At 41.9% G+C, this 17,906-nt stretch overlaps 1 protein-coding gene across 3 annotated transcripts in view; it reads right to left on the reverse strand.

Moving 5' to 3' along the window:
• The window catches only part of PTK2 (protein tyrosine kinase 2), a 204,495-nt gene extending 195,628 nt beyond the window's left edge, over positions 1-8,867 (reverse strand). For all 3 annotated transcript variants that reach the window (XM_065627419.1, XM_065627417.1, XM_065627418.1), the window contains exon 1: positions 8,673-8,867. The gene's annotated coding sequence lies outside the window, so the exon portion shown is untranslated. The remainder of the gene's footprint in view (positions 1-8,672) is intronic.
• Between the last annotated feature and the right edge of the window lie 9,039 nt (positions 8,868-17,906).

Here is a 17,906-nt window from a genome sequence, read left to right on the forward strand (position 1 = left end):
TTGTCAATCTGCCACTCCTGAGGTCGGGATAAACAACATTTCCTTTCTGACAGACATCTAGTTTGTTCTTAAAGACTGTCAGTGACAAAAGCCCCCTCCCTAACCTATTCCAATGGTTTGTTACTCTTATTTTTAGAAGTCTCCCTCCCCAAGTAAGTAATAGTAGAACTGAAGACTTGGGTTAAAGTCAATTATTTATTGTTTTACCTCCATAAGCCTTTATCTTCTTCCTCCTTGTAGTAGCCTAATGCACATGAACAACTTAAAGCTACAAGGAGATAACAAGTTCACATCTTAATTTGCTCAACTCTTGTGTGGCATACTCTTCAGGCACCTGATCTGCTACTGAAAGCATCCAAAAGAGAAGAAAATCCTTCCTCGATATACGGTGCCCAAAACCAAATGCAATGCTCGCACTAAATCCTTCCCAGACTGAATTCAGTAGAATGATTATTCCAAGTATTTACATTTCTTGCTGCACGAGGTTAATCACAACCTGAGCACTAATCAATCAGTAACCCGGACCTCTTCTAGAGCTTGAAAAAGTCTGGTTTGAGCACCTATTAGGGCAACAAAATTCAAACGGCAGTAAATACAGAGCAGGACGGGGCTGTGGAGTTGAGGGGCATCAGAACAAGCACAAAAAACAACCAGCTTTGTGATTTACACAAACTACAGTGCAAATGACAATTAATAAACCAACTGGAACCTAGAGGCCTCCAGGATATCGTGCTTAAGCCTGAAATAGAAAATGAGAGGTGATAAAAAAAAAAAAAAAAACAGAATTACTTCTTCAGCCGTTAATTAGCAGCATTTCCCATAATGGTGCTGTTAACACCAGAGGAAGAACAGAAATTGTAATTTGTAATGTTTGCAAAGAGCTTCACGGCAAGGAAGGGACCCTCCCATGTCCACAGCGTGTAAAGGTTCCTTGGGTAGAGGGCTGGCAATAGAAAACCAGTTGAAAATGTAACAAAATTCACCAGTCTTCAACAGAATTAAAAACGGTACTTGGAGATTAAAACCCTCCAACTTCTGGCCCATCTCAGAGAGACACACATTTTTATCTATGTATTATCAACCAGCTTTTGTTCCCCCCTCATTAAATAAAATGCATTTTATTTAGTAAATGCAAACGTAGTCCTGAGCCCAGCATTGTGAAAGGTTAACGAGTACACTGGCTATCGTGAATTAATGACGATAGCCATGCCAAGGTTCATTCCAAGCAGGACAATGGCACCTTAAATGAAAAACTTCGATTCAACATCGTGGTTTCTACTTTTCAGCGCTTGAAACCCCCCCTTACAGAAAGCATTTGAGAATTGCCATGTGTTTATATGTCAGTGGATGAAGCCTGAGCAACACACTGCCCTTATTTTAAAGGGGAATCAACAACAGCACAGCAGTTTAATTAGTTTAGCCAACATCAAAAGGAAAAAACAACTAAGCCACAGAAGAGGTAGAAATAAAATTCTTGCCTCCTGACTTCCAATACTGTGTTTGTATCAATGTTTCCCATCTCATCCATACATTGAATTGAACAGTATTCCCTGAAAATAAATTGTTTCAGAACAACTATGAGGCCTCAGTACTTATTCTTTAAGCTTCAATGATTGTTCGCTGCTACCCTTATCTACAGTCACGCTGAATAAGTCTATAGTTAAATGGAAAGTTAAATGTGTTCCTGAGGTGTTAATGTCTATGTTTTGTTATTTATTATTATCTTGTATATCTCTTTCCACCACTGGTTAACAAAAAAAACAAACAAACAAAAAAAAAATCAGCGGTATCAGGCACAAGAGGTTCAAGGAACTGACAAAAACACAAGAAAACCTCCACTAACTTCTGGAACTTGCTGGCACAGGTGAAGAAAGGGAGACAAGGACTAATACAAAAATAAAGTAATACTCTTAATTCTTTCCAGCAAGTAGGTTCAAGCAAGTCAACTATGAAGGTACCTGTTACATGTGATAACTTTGTGTGCTCCTGCCCGGGCTGTAAAATCAGTTCCGAAGTAACTTTGCTTTACACAGCCGCCACTGCAGAGGAGCATCAGTAAGGGAGCAAACGGGACCAAGGAGGAGACAGCTAAAAACTGAGGTATAAGCAGGGATAAAAGAACCACGAGTATATTAGAAATAGCAGGGAAAAAAAAGATGGGAAATAGCTTGGTTAAGTAACCAAAAATAAAAAGGTTTTAAACCCAAATTTTTTCTCCTTTTTGTATTAACCTTTGAGATAAGTGGGCAATAAAAATTCCGCTACTCCAAACCAGAACACGGACAATTTTCCCCTCAAAGGACAGAAAGATTACAGCTGTCCAGTGCAAAAAAGGAAATCAAGAACAAATACCTATGTGAAAATAAGAAAACAACAGTAGATTTTATGCTCTCATGCTATCTTTCATAGAACATTAATTTAAAAGATGGGCTAAAATCACTAAGAGGAAATTCTCTTTTAAAGATCACAGAATTCCTGAACCTCAATGTCACAGGGTTTTACTGAGGACAAACTCTCCTCAGCATTCATGCTGAACATAAAACCTAAACCAGACAGGATGAAATAGGCATTGACTGATTGATATAAATACCCACTACTGGGCATAAATCAGAAATTGGGATTTATAAGTCTCTTACAAATACCTTCTGTAGTAGTAATCTTGAAGGCAACACTAGGAAATTAATTACCAAACGTTGACGGAGCAGAGACTTTACTGGCTATTGCACATGCCATAGATAATATCCATAAACTGTCTTCATAGCATAGAAAAGAGTTGGGCACCTGGTTGAAGAGGTGCATTCAGATCTCAAAAATATGTTATTTAGCTCATTTTGAGCTTCTGCTAAACTAGATTTCTGCTACCTCCTTGCAACTAAATTATTTGCTATCCTGGCAGCAAAAAAACCCAGGAGAGAGCAACAGCTCCTTCTTCCCATATTAAAAAAAAAAAAATTAAAACAAATCAGCTGCTGCTGATTCCTTCCTAGGAACTTCAATGGGACTAAAGGAAAAATTCTCTCTGCCTTCCAAAGAGACTTTATAGCCTGGGATGTTCTGCTCCCTCTCCCATCCCCCAAACCAAAAGCAAACAAAAGCAGGAATTGCACATTTTCTTGCGTGGGTAAACAATGGAGGAGCCCAAGGTTGGCAGCAGGAAGGAGCCAGCAGAGCCCCCCGGCCTCCGTCACGACAATCTCCCGACACCCATCGTCTAAACGCTTCTAAATTTATTGTTCATCAACATACCCGGAGCGGTAGCGGCAAAAAAATCCATAATCTCCCGCTGCTGTCTCCAGGACAACTGATACACACATTGTGCTTGCACACTTTGGGGCAAAAGGAATTCAGTTAGTGCAGGGTCTTCAAATGAGTTAAATTACAGTTCCACAGGCAGGGAAAGGGTGAAGAATAATCATTAGAAGTTCTAAACTGACCTATTGTACGAAGTTAGAACCCTGCAGCAAAACGAAACCAGAGTTCCGTGCTTGTCAGTGACTCTTCCTAGGAGAAAAAAATATATAAATAAAAAAAAAATCTCCCACAAAGTAATACCTCAATGCAATAGGAAACTAAGAAAAACTATTTAAACTTTTTCTACACGCCCCTTCTGCTCTGAACATGATAAAAAAAAGGGGCAGAGGATCGATGCAGAGTTAGAGGGTGGAAATAGGGGACAGAGGAACTCCAATACAGGAGAGTTTTAGCAGTTCAGCTGTGGATCTGAAGAAAATTTAGATGTAACCACAATTAACGCTGATGCAAGCAAATCAGATGTTCTCTAGCAAAGCCTGTTGCCTTCAGCTTTTGTTATTTCTGTCTTCTATTCTGGTTATTACTTGACAGAAATTGCATTCAAACCTTGTAAACCAGATTTCAGAAACTATTCTCCAGTTTCTTCGTAATCCATGAACCATTGACACCGGTGATCTGCATCTCTAGATTTCAAGTGCTCTCCGAGCCAGAGAGAATTCAGCTGCTGTGGTTTTCCTGCCGTCTCTGAAACAATTTCCCTCATATATGTGATTCCCGTGTCAACTCCCTCCACCAACACATCCCTCTGACACAGCTTTCAAAACACCCCCTTGCAAATTCAGCTTTCAAAACACCCCCTTGCAAATTCTAGTCGTTCATGTACCTTTCAGCAAAACACCCCTGGGTAATCACAACTGTCTCTCTTGCATCTGCTTTAATAGAAACAGAAAAAAAATCACGTCAAGCCACCTGAAGATTTTTTTTCTGCTTTTGGCTGTTCCTTTTTTTTTATTCTTTTTTTTTTTTTTTTTTTTTTTTACAGGGTTGTGGGGTTTTTTTCTTAAAATAATTTTCTCTTCATGAAGATCTAACGCTCCGAAGTCCCCAGCAGTTGCAAGACTTGCACCCCAGTGTCAGGAACACTAAATGCTGAGCAAGCAACAAACTCCCACCTTAGGAAGTTTACATAGGAGAGAGAACACAAGGTTTAAAAATAAAGAGAGAGGGGGAAAACATAAACCTGCAGGTTTTTAAGCCATTCAGTCCCTAAATAGCCAGTTTGTTCAACAGTTCATCTCAGCAGCCATCAACCACTGCCTGAATCTAGAGCAGGACACAACACCGAGAGCTTTTAGAGAGATCTGCTTGATCGTCTCCACACAAGTTCTTCCTTTCCTACGCTAAAAAGATTATTTAAACCCAGGTATCTATCCAGATACCACATTTTCCATTTCATTTCCGATCCTTTCAAGTCTAACAGACACAATAAACCACATTCACCGAACGCCACTAGAACGCGCTGGGCTGCCGAGGTTTCTAAGTGTCAGTTATATACAAGATGCTCAAAAATCCTTCACAATTTACAAACTCTATTCTTGCATTAATCTGTACTAGGTCCTAGGGTTTTTTTTTTTTTCCAAACACTTAAAAAAAATAAAGTGACTGTTTTTAGTAGAAATCATCATTCAGGGAGACAAGAATCATTGCAGTTCAGGTGCTAAAGAAGCAGATTCAAAATTAAAAGTTTTAGAGCGTTCCTAAATAATTTCTGCGACCATTCTGTACAAGAGCTCGAAGCAATACAGCAAGGACTTGTTTATTGCAGTTTTTCGAATCCTATAATTAAAACCTTTTCGAGAAATTAAGTCAGCATGTCCACGTTTTCATGTTACTCAGAACTTGGAACTTCGCAATTAACATGAGAGGAAAAACAGATTTCGTCTGGAAACCACATCAGACGGGGCGAAATATCAGTCACACGCTTGAGTTTTCATTGACAGCTCTCTGAAATGAAGGCTCATGGGCTTACTGGTAAGAAGTAAATAAACCCCAGGTTTTCCAAGAGTGGTAAATGTAACATTAAAAACACCCCAAACCTAGAGTACAAATTCTAGCATAAGAATGTCCTCTCTAAGTACCTTCTAGCAATATAATGAAATGTGTCCAGAATCTGAGAATGTGAAGGCGCCATATGCAATTATCTACATGAAATGTAAAGCTACAAGTGTCCAAGCTCAGAGCAAAAAAAAAAAAAAAAACACCACACCAAAACCACACAAGATCTGCATATACAGATTTTACAGCAAAATTACAACCTAGTTAGTTACCAGTATTCTGCAAAACATGACTTTTGTTTAAACACCAGCACAGGTACCTGTCAAAAACCTTTACGTGAATACATATGCTTAAGAATAACCAGCAACACAACGTACTTTAAAACTCTACTTTGAGGACACCGAAAGTTCTGCCGTGGTGAAAAAGACTTTTCCAAAAATCCTGAGAGGATATAAAAGGAATGGGAACAACCTGTATCATTATTATGAATGTTACATCGTATGAAAGACGGTTCCACAACACATGGCAATGCCCACCACAGGACAAAAAAACCAATCATTTTGTTATACAAATGGCAAGAAATAACTTCTTGTTTCCAGAAACGCTCAGTTTCTTGAGTTACCCTCCCACTGAAATAAAAAAAAAACCCACCACATTTATATATATATTGAATAATAGAAAATAATCTCCTAAACTATCAAAGCCACTTGGTTCACTACTTAATCTCCAAAAAGCACTTTTCTCTCCCACTATAATCCCCACCAAATATCTATTAGCTTGGTGGAATTTACAAACCCAAGGTTCCCCCATTCAAGTATTAGTCACCGTGAAGTAAACCATTACTTTTTTTTTTAAAAAGCACCCTTTCCACAACAGGTAACATACCTTGAAGCAAAGTTACATCACTAAATACATTGAGGTTGAAACAAGTTTTAAAGCTATTTCAGCAAATAACACATTCGAGAGCGCTAAGAATATTCACTTCTGGATTAAATACTCCAATACACTACTAGTTGATTGCTATGTCAACTACACAGGCTTTGTACTTGTAATAATACCTAAGGCTGTGGCCAAATAAAGCTCAGAGCCTTTGACAAGTAAGTACCATGTCATCTTCCTTTTCCGTGCACATTTTAACCTCCCCGCAAAATAAAAGGTCAACCAACGCAAACATCAATCCAAGCCATGCTCTACAAAAACTGGATGTAAGACATAATAGCACAAAAGACAAATTAATTTCAGAACTGTTTTGCTCTTGTTGAATAGCCTGTAGAGTTTACGGTCCTGTGAGAGAAAGTGTTTCCCAGCAACTAGTGTCTCCTCCCTCTTTTGGGGTTTTTTTCTGGTTTTATTAAAAGCACCTCACATTTTAGGTCCATTAAATTTACTGCGCAGGGTCCTACCTCAAAGGTACACAGGCACGTTCTTTATAGAATCTCAGCCATAAACCTTGCTTTACGAAACCCAAAGATTGTGGCCCCCATCCTGCAAATCACACTGTACAGACAAAGGTGTTCCAACAAAGATAGGAGGTAAAATAACAGCCTGATTTCAGAGGTAACAAAAAAGAAGCTGGGTGGGGAAAGGAAGGGGTGGAATTTTGGACACGCACAACATCGGTAAGATAACAAGCTGTTCTGAATAACTGTGTAACATTTAATATTCTCTGGCCCCAATCCAGTTATGCTCTTGACCTTACCCAGGTTTCATAGAACCAGAGATGATAAAGGCAGATTAGCTTTGAGGAATGTGGGACTTTTCCAATTACCACAGGGGAAAAAAAAAAAATACATTAAGCAACCAAAGGCCAAAAGGAGTCTGAATTTTTAAGGCACACTACAATTCTCCTTCACTTTTAAGCTAACACATTAAATACTTCAATATGAACCCCCAAGCATTTCGCCTTTCAAGCGAATTTCTTGTTCAATGCATTTACTACAGCACTACTAGTTTTCAAGTCAAACTGCCCAAAACTGACCTGCTGGTGCAAGTTGGTTCTAAGGCCTATGGGATACGCTTTGATTTCAGAGCACTTAAATAAGACTGACTGCAAGTCAACTAACACAGAAAATACACGGTGAACAGCCTTGGAGCCAGGGAAAAAAATAAAGGGAAATCAAAGAGAAAGACTAACCCCTTGTTCCAAAAAAGCATCATCTGAGTAAAGGCGGTTTGGAAGGAGAATGGATGTGAAAAATGGCAATATACAGCATGGGCTTCAAAATCAGTCCCAGGGAGTTGAGGAGAAAGATACTCTGGTACAGCTGCCAAAGCACAATTCTCACTATACTCCAAAAACCAGGTTTATAACCAGAAAGGAAGAAAATAAATATATCAAGTTTCTTCACGAAGTGCAAAGGCTCCATCTAATCCAACTTCTGCGGCACCAGCTGGGTCGATCGAAAGCCCGAGGAACACTTAAACGATGCGGATTTTGGAAGGTATTTAGGGTTAAAGCGTGTGTGACCCCAAAGAAAGCGTGTGTCTCTGACCCCGCTTCTCTTTGGACGAAAGAATCCCCCTCTGCAGCGAGACCACTAACAGAACAAACCGAAAAAAAACCCCACAACACCAAAAAACCCAAAACCCCAAAACCAAAGCCTCAAAAACCCCACCACGCACAAACAGAACCGACCTCAACCACTTCCCCTGCGCTCCCCGCCCCGCCCCGGGCTCTACGGGGCGAGCACAGATTTACCAGCCGGGTTGGGGGGGAGGACGGGGCAAGCCAGGGGACACCCCCCCCCCCCCCGCTTCTCCTCCCTTCCCTTCCCTTTGTTTACTTTACGGACCGTCCCGCTCCGCCCGGCCGAGCCCCAGCACCGGCCGAGCTGCCTCCCGGCACATCCGGCGGGACCGGCCCGGGCCCGGGGAGCGGGGCCGCCCGGAGGGGGCGGCCGGCACAGCCCCGGGGCGGGGGAAGCGGCAGGCGGTGCGCCGCCGACCTCTCCCCGCAGCCCCTTCTCCCGTTCCCTTCCCACCCTCCCAACGGGGCTCCCTCGCAGGCACCGCGGGGGAGGGAAGCGGCTCTGCCCGGCCCCGCTTTCCCCGCCGGGTCGGCCGGAGCCCTTCGCCCGCAGCCCCCGCCGGGTTGTGTCCGTGTGGGTGACACACGCGTGGCCCCGGGCGGGGGGTGGGGGGGGGACTCCGGGCAGCCCCTCCCGAGCGACACAGAAGAAAACGGGCGGCTCTTCTCCCCCTGAGGAGCCGGAGCCGCCGCCGCAGCCCGAGGCGGGCGGGCACACGGCAGGAGAAGCCGCTGCCCCGCCGGCCCCTGCCCCGTTATGTAAGCCGGGGCCGCCGCGCCTCACGCCGCCCGTCCCCCCTCGCCCCCTCCTCAGGCAGCCCCCGCCGCCGGCACTCACCGCGCTGCGGGCAGCCGCCTCCGGCCGGCTCCCGGCGGGCTGCGGGCGAGGGGCGGAGAAGCGGCGCAGCCGTCCCCGCCGGCTGCCGCCCCGCTCCCGCTGGATCTGCGGGCGGCTGCTGCCCTGCCCGCCCGCCCCGGCCGCTCCAGGCCGCTCCCCCGCCCTCCCGGCGCGCTGCACCATGGGATGGCGGCTGCCCTCTCCTTCCCTCCCTCCCCGGTTCGCTCCCCACACTAACATGGCTGCGGGGGATGGAGGGGGGGTCAGGCTGCCGCCCCTCAAACCGCGGGGGGAGCCGCCCCGTCCCGCCTGCGCAGGCGCGGGGCTCAGGTGGCTCCGGCCCGTCGGCCGCCGCCGCCGCCTCGGGTGCTGTGGGGGCGGCCGTGGCGATGGCGGCGGGGCGGGCAGCGGCTTCTCGCCGGCCTCGGGGGCTCTTCCCTCTTTCCCTGAGGAGCCGGTAGGGAGCGAGCTCGGGAAAAGGGAAAGTTTAACCCCTTGTCCTCGCTCACCTTTCAGAGGCAGCGCTCCAGCTCACGTCCCCACTGCCACCAAAGGGCGTTTAGAGCAGGTTCTTAAGGACATGGTTTGGTACTGGAGTCAGGTTATGGTTGGGCTCGATGATCCCTCGGTTCCAGGAGGGCAGGGAACTGCTGGAGAGAGCCCAGCGCAGCCACGGGGATGCTGGAGGGAGTGGAGCATCTCCCGTGTGAGGAAAGGCTGAGGAGCTGGGGCTCTGGAGCTGGAGAAGAGGAGACTGAGGGGCGACCTCATTCATGGTTATAGATATGTAAAGGGTGGGTGTCAGGAGGATGGAGCCAGGCTCTTCTCGGTGACAACCAATGATAGGACAAGGGGCAATGGGTACAAACTGGAACACAGGAGGTTCCACTTAAATTTGAGAAGAAACTTGTTCCCGGTGAGGGTGGCAGAGCCTGGCCCAGGCTGCCCAGGGAGGTTGTGGAGTCTCCTTCTCTGCAGACATTCCAACCCGCCTGGACACCTTCCTGTGTAACCTCATCTGGGTGTTCCTGCTCCGGCGGGGGGGTTGGGCTGGATGAGCTTTCGAGGTCCCTTCCAATCCCTAAAAAAAAAATAAATAAATAAAAGAAAAAAGGTGAACCTGGAAATATCTGTTGGTGAGAGGGAGATGAAATAATCTCATTTTTTGGATCGTTTCTGACTGCGTTACTCTTGTAATGACCAAAACAAGTAGGGACCTAGATTGTAAATCCAGTTTTTCAGGTGAATCCAACCTAAAATATCCCAAGGAGGAGCCAATCCGCCAGGTGAGCTCTGAACATGATGGAAATGCATTGAGCACCATATAAAAATAAGTCCTAGAAACTCCCTTTTAAACAGTACAGCATTCCTATCTGTCTTCTATAGAAATGCTCAGCCATTAGAGTAGTTACTGACAAAATGGGTGATGCAGTGAGTTTGAGAGAGAGAAAGAGAGAAGAAAAGAAGGAAAGGAAGAAGGAAAGGAAAGCAAGGGAGGGAGGGAGGGAAAGGAAGAAAGAAAGAAAAAAGAAAGAGAAAGAAAGGGAGGGAGGGAAAGGAAGGAAGAAAGAAAAAAGAAAGAGAAAGAAAGGAAGGGAGGGAAAGGAAAAAAGAAAGAAAGGAAGGAAAGGAAAGGAAGGAAGAAAGAAAGGAAGAAAGGAAAAGGAAGAAAGAAAGAAAGGAAGGGAAGGAAAGGAAGAAAGGAAGGAAGGGAAAGGAAAGGAGGGAAAGGAAGAAAGAGAAAGGAAGGAAGGAGGAAAGAAAGAAGGAAAGAGAGAAAGAAGAAGGAAGAAAAGAGAGAAGGAAGGAAAGAAGGAAGGAAAGAAAGAGAGAGAGAAAGACAAGAAAGAAAGAAAGAAAAAAGAAAGCAGGCAGGCTTCGCTTATTTTATAATTGTTGGTCTTGGGATGACTTGATGCTCTTGCCAGAAAAGGTAAAAATGTGCTGATGAAAATTACCGATGACAGCAAGTTGGGAGAGATCAATGAAGAAGATGTTCGTAGTAACACACGGGAAAAATGGAATGCTCTTGAGGACTGGGATAGTAAAAATGGAAGGAAATGGATGAGTAAAACAGGAGCATATTTTCTGATTAATATACAGGGAAGGGGTGGTATAAATACTGGAAAGGGAAAATGGAGCATCATAAATTTTTATGATATGGTTGTTAGTAAAAGCAGGGAATCGCAATAAATGACCCTTCTAAGCATTTGATCCCAGTTATTAATAATTTCTCCTTTGTCTCAGCCTTGGTTCAAAGATGTCAAAGTGCTCTGGCCTCTGAACAAGCTCGGGAAGACGATCGTTATCCCCGCTTTTTACACTGGGAAGCTGAGACAGTATTTGAGGTGCCAAATTCACACATTATTCACTAGATAAACGAGCCCAAAAGCAAATAACTCCTCTTCAGGGCCGTGTCCTATGCATACAAGGTGGTAGCAATACCTACTTTTCGTCATGCATGGTATATCCTATTGATTTTATATCTGGGTTTGATAAACATTCTTTATTTAGATATATTTTCAAATATCCATGCTTTAATAAATAATTACTATTCCTGAGTTTTTGTAAGTTTATCCTTTGCAGGTTCTCTGGGCAACATCAATGTACCAATTTTCTCCATTTTCCAGATGTAAAAACTATTAAGAGATAAGTGAATGATTTATGGAGGAGACACAGTAAAGCAGGACCAATGGTAGGACTGTGAACCTGATTCTTATATTTCTGCTCAGTCTTTTAATAGTTTTTCATATGGAAAAGAAGTATACTGTCTGAAGTCCCTGGGAGTTTTCCCGTTAGTTTTAATGGGATAAAGGCAAGCCCAGAATAATACGTCAAATTGATGGTTTGTAGCAATTCCTGACAAGTCTCTGTTTCGGGTCCTGGTGAGGATTTTTTTGCTGTTTTCTCAATGCTTTCAATCATCACATTTTCAATCATCAGATTAAATTCTCTGCTCTGTCTCTAGGTGCCTTTTTTTTCCCCTCCAACTTCAGGGTCTCACCCAAACTAGTTGCCAATGAGGAAGACACTTCAGAAGCTCATCCATCCTACCTATTGAAAATGCAATGAATCGCGCTCTCGTTACCCCTATTTTTCTCAATTAACTACGGGAGAGCCCAGGTAATTAGCCTCAATCTTTACATAGCTAAACTTTTATAAGTTGTGACTTGCACCTTTGTCTTCTAAGATCCCTGTTTTCTTCCGATTCTCAAGAACTTGCGCAGAAAAATAAAATGAATTCCTTGCCCGCTCTGTCTGCATAGAGGTTGTTGGTAGGTGGAAAAAATATTATCCTCTATAATTTATTATCAAATGATTAATATTGAGGTAAGACATTAAGTTTAATACTAATGGTATTACTTACCCAGCCCATGCCAGCTGTATACATAAGGAGTCTACATAGTATTCTGACACTGATAAAGGAAAAATATATAGTAAATACCTATTTTATAAGTAGATAGAAACAAAATGTCAGTGCCCATCTTATCAGAGCTACAATCTGCTGCAAACCTGATGCTGAAATTTTTACTCATATGGGAATTTTTATATTTAATCAGTAGGTTCATGGGTTATCTGGAGGGATCAGGTCCTGCATTTTAGAGGGAATAACGCCACACGGATGGAGAATGTTACAGCAATTAAGGGCACACTGGTAAGTGCAGCCTCATGGCTGAACAATAAAAGGCACTAAAATGTTAATAATGTTAATATACACATCTCTGCTTCTCTCTGGATTGAAAAAAAAATAAAAGGCAAACCATTTTATTAGAATTATGGGGCAGTGTCTAGAGTAGAAGCTGAATGGAAAGTCACCAGTGGAAGTTTTTCTAGTTTATTTAAAGAAACCAAACCAAAACACAAAGCAATTCTTAAGAAAAGCTCCAAGGGAAATTGGCAAAATAACACAGGATCAGGAAAGAAATTTCAGGTAGAAAGTTTGGTGTGAAAAATCTAATTAGCAGCTGGGGGACTCACTTAATGAGTTGCTGTTATTAACTAAAATGTCCAAACCAAATGTTAATGTGTTAATTAGAAGCAGGGTAATAACCTCCTAGATTTCCCTGTGGGAAACAAAAAGCCAAAATGAAACAAGACATTTTTTTTCTGGTTATAACTGGCTAAAAACAAACATGGCAGCAAGGGAACCCTCCCAGTGCTGCTGCTTCATTTTCTGATGCGTGTTACGTTCCAGGAATGCGCTTGGTGGCTTTCCCAGTAAAGATAGAGCCTCTCTCCCAGTTCCGAACCAACCCGCCATCCTTATGTTTTCATCCAGTCAAACCAGCATTGAAAAAACCCTCATTTTTTATTTTAAATGTTGTCCTTACGCAGTTCTGGTTCTTTGTCGTTAATCAGATCAATTCAGCTTTTTGCAAGAGCGGCGACAGTAGCATCATCACTCTGTTCTCTGTCAAAATCCCTCCCCAAATCCCTTCAGCTGCTTTGCTGAGCTTACGCTGGTTCTGTAGAGCCCCTTGATGTGCAAAATGGATGTGGTGTTTTGATCAAAGGGCTTCTCGTACGTAATGCAAATTTCAACACACTCCGGGCAGTCAGATGTGGAGGTATAGATCTAATCCTCCTGGTCTCCACTGAGCCCGTGGGACATCGATCCAGCTCGAGAGGAGGGCAGGGATGATTGGCGAGGAATATTTTATTTTCTTTTAAGACGATGTTAAGCTTTATCTATTTATGATAAGGTCAGCTAATGTTCTGAACACCTGAAGCTAATGTTCTGAACACCTGTTCTGAACACCCAACGACCATGTTTGGGAAAACTTGTCTTTTTTTCTTTCGTGATTTTTCGGCATCTGAGCAAATGTCAAAAAAAAAAATATCTCCTTTCTGCAATCCTTTCAGCCACTTTAAGTGGCATTTTAGACATCAGAGATTAGTTTGCTGTCCATTTATCTTCCAACACAGAACCAAATACATTAAGTGGGGAGATTATTTTCTGTGGGTGTTAATGGTCATTGCCGACCAGTCTCATAATCTGTGAATTATTTTGGAAGTTTGTGATTATTGATTCTTCTAATATTTTCTTTATTTTCCAGTCTCTGTTTATTCAACTGTTTTATCTATATATTTGTTATCAACCTAATTTTAATTCCAGGTGCAAGGAGTTCTGAAGAGACAATGTGACCAGTCATCTTGGAATCTGTCCCAGGATCACAAAGACGTTGATAGTACTTTGATTTGGATTTTAAGAGTGGGATACAGGACTGGTACCTAGAATTATAGAATCATAGAATCATTTAGGTTGGAAAAGACCTTCAAGAGCATCAAGTCCAACTGTTAACCTAACATTGCCAAGTCTACCACTAAACCACGTACCAAAGAACCTCATCTATGTGTCTTTTAAACCCCTCCAGGGATGGTGACTCCACCACTGCCCTGGGCAGCCTGTTCCAATGCCCGACAACCCTTCCCATGAAGAAATTTTTCCTAATATCCCATAATTGCACTGTAGGACGTGGTGAAAAGGACATGTTCTAGTGCTTACTTCTGGGGTAGAGTGAATCTTCCTCTCCTGTATCTTTCTTGAGGCAATCCCCTTGCATTACATTTTCCTCTCGTTAAAAAGAGTTACTTTAAATTATAGGCAAGATATTGCTGACCTGTGTGAATTCACATCACTCAATTCATGGATGTCACCCACTGGCTGACACTTATTGGCCTGTATGCATTTGCAGTATAGAAAAAGAGAGATTTTCTGCATCGTCTTCATTTCCACGTTACACACAGAGTTCTGCCTACTGGTTTTCTCAGTACAGGAACAGAAATTTCGTGTCTTTTGGAGGCGTTCCGTGAATTGCCTTTGTATCTGAGTGCCTCAATACCACGCTCGAGCTTACTTACTTTGTAGGAAAAATATGGGACACACAAAAGAAAAAAAGGTGTAAGAAAGGAGACCTGTGGTTTGACTTAAATCAGTGAGTTTTACTTTGGAGGACTCAATGAGTTGGTTGCAGCACATGTAGGGGTGAGTTCATACTTCGCAATGACCTCTGAAGAACAGGCCACATTCCGTAACTAGTATATTCTTATATATCCTCATGCCATTTCCAAAAAACACAAATATTTCTCCTGGGTTTCTTTATTCTGAAAACAATTGCTATAAAAGAAAAAAATGCAGCCAGGTGCATTTCAATTTGCACAAAGATTTTTGTTCTTTGTGGCAATCGTGGTCTTCTCACGTCAAAGTCATGATCAGCTACAAAAAAGTGAATTGACAGCCGCTGAATCATCTATAATGCAGCTTTTCATCAGAATTTGTTCTTGAAAATGGTACCAAAAAAGAAGAAAAAACTGTGATAGTTGTAATTTTTATTGAACCAGCTTAAAAAGAATGATTATTTAGCTTTGTGACAGAATTATTGCACTGAATGAAGGCTGCTTTAGGAACAGCAAGAGAGGAATGTACCAAATTATGGATTTCTCTTTCTAAAAGCATCAGACATTTCTTTTTTCTGGATGTCTGCCTCTCTAGAAAGTTATCTGGCTACTTAGGTATGCAGGAAGGGAAAGAACCTTTTAAATCAGATGTGGATTATTTCTTATTATTCATCTAGAAACATCTCTTTTGCACATCACAATATTAACTTTGTAAGAGTGTTACTTATCAGCATAACCCACACACAGGATATTTAAGTGTCAAATAGTTTACAAATTAGAAGAAGCAGAGCAGCGTTAGGGCTTTTTTTTTTCTGCTGTGAACTCCATGTGGGGTTTAATGTCATTTAAAGTTTTGATGATTCCTGTTCTTGCCTGTAAAATAGGTGTAATGGTTGGGTAGCTATGGGAAGAGACTGGGAGTCACAATTAGAAGTTCAGAAAATAACTTGAAGCTGCTCAAACATTGCAGACTAAGTATATAATCCAGGATTTTTTTTCTCATTCTTCATACATTTATTGTTTTCCCAACCCTCTTATCTGTATCTTAGATAAAAACCTCCTACAGTTTCATTGAAGGACTGGAGTTGTGCATAATGGAGAAGCGAAGATAAATAAAATAAAAGTCAGAAAGAAATATGTAAGAAACCGTGTAATAAATATGTAACTAAAAAGACTGTTAAGACATTTGAGAGATTTTGTGGTTAAAAAGCAAACTCTTGTCTGTTGAGGTCCATATTCGTTCCCTTTGCCCTGCAATTTATCTGAAAACAGAAACTCCCAGACATAGATATCAGAAAGAGAAATAAAGTCCATTGCTTCTAGCCAGGTGCCGAGGAAAATCGTAATATTTGCACGGAATATCATTTTCCTTAAGTTCACATTGAAATCCTATGTAGATATTCTGGGAAACAGATGAGATTTGGGAATATTTTGTAAGGAAAAAAGGCTCCTTGAGCATATCAGGGTATTGCAGCGATGAGCCCAGAACCTTGGAAGACGCCACTGATTAAAATGCCGATGCAGGAACCCAAGAACCATATGATGTTTGCAGTGTTTCTTCCAGATGTTAACATCTGGGCTCCTTAGTATGTCTACCTCTCCTTCCCCTCCTATAGCAAAAGACTGCTCGTAGGATTTACTTTTATATAGTTATCTATATTCTCTAAAGAATGTTAGCATCTGATGATCTTTATAATGTTCCAGCAGTGAGAGCTCAAGAAGAATTTAAATACATTTAAAGGCTTTGCTGAGGACCACATTATACCACCTGCCGTAATATAATATGGCTTGGGCACACATATAACACTGCAATAATGTTCCTACGTGCACGTGCAGACGATTATATTGTGCTACCAGGAAGGGAAAGATTCATACAGTAAATATAGAGAGTATATATAACTAGTGCAGAAAGTAGGATTTCACTGTAGTATTATTAGGTCTATATTAAAACACGAGTACATTTTAGTGAAGCTTTGAATTCAGCATGTTTCAAGATGACTAATTATGCACCAAATAGATTTCTAAAGAATTCCAAAATGTTTAGATAGGAAAAGAGAAACGACTCCCTGAAAATCCCTTTGGAGTGCGTGGCTTCCAGTCCCGTTTTCAGTTTGTCAGGCCATGCACAATTTTACATAGACATGTTATAAAGCTCAGACCAACCTTCTAGATTTTTAAATTAATTCTGGAGTTTTTCATTTGTTGAAGGGGAATTGCAGTTAATTTTTTAGCCACGATACAGCAAAACATGCGAGCGTATTTGAAAAACAACTGGCTCACGGTATACGTGAGTACTCTTCTCTTACAAAACTTTTAAAATAAAATTAGTTATTAATTTTACAGTTGTTGCTATTTTGATCTCACATTTCTGTGTTCAGTCTTACAGTTGGATTTCTCTTTGTGAGTTGACAACTTTAAAAAGCCAATTATTTATTTTTTCTAACTATGCTTCATTACAAAATTCGAACTTCCGATGTTTTGTGCACAGAGTTACCATTTTACGAGTCTTTAATACGGCACCTAAGAGGTTTAACCACTGAATTGCTTGAGAGTTGTTCATGTGCGAAAGAGAGAAATGTTCAATTTAGATAAAATATTACAGTGACTTGGGCAACAGAGCTTCTGGAATTTGAAGTTTTCCTGTAATTTCCTTGCCGTGGAGCAAACACCCTTTCTCTGTGGCTAGTGAAGAGTTGGAGCGGTTTTATTTACACCTAGTGGAAATATGACAAGTAAAAATATTACAAGTACTGGACTATTTGCCACAATAAATGAGGACGGGTTTAGCATCCATCAGGTTTCTGTTCTCTTTACAGTGCAGCTGTAGTGCCATGTATTAGAATTACTGGAAAGTCACCCCTGGAATATTTGCGGTCCTTAAATACAGGCTCGGTGATGTTCATTTTTAGGTACGTGTATCAACAATCCTTCATTATTTTCCCTTTTCACTCTAAATTAAAGTCTTCGTCTTGAGTTTCAAGAGACATACTCGATACATTAATTCACGAGCTAAAATAAACCGAAGTGAGCCCACAGAGGAGGAGATTCCTATCAGAGAATGGCTTTGACTACTGTTAAACCAGCCAAATATTTGCAATTTTGTTATGATTCATCCTTTTTCCTCTCTTGCTCAGCACTATTTTGGAAGAACAGCCTAAGGAAGGAGATAATGACGCTCCAAGTCCAAAAGAAGATCGAGTCCTTTTTTGGTGATTCATTTTATCTGCACCAAATCCTTCGTTGCCGTAATGTGGCCACAGAAGTGGGCAGACCTGCCCCAATTCCTCCCAACTCCGGAGCGAGCCCTTTATCTTACACTTTTATTCATATTTATTT

Source organism: Caloenas nicobarica, chromosome 2 (assembly GCF_036013445.1).
Source record: "Caloenas nicobarica isolate bCalNic1 chromosome 2, bCalNic1.hap1, whole genome shotgun sequence".
NCBI lineage: Eukaryota > Metazoa > Chordata > Aves > Columbiformes > Columbidae > Caloenas > Caloenas nicobarica.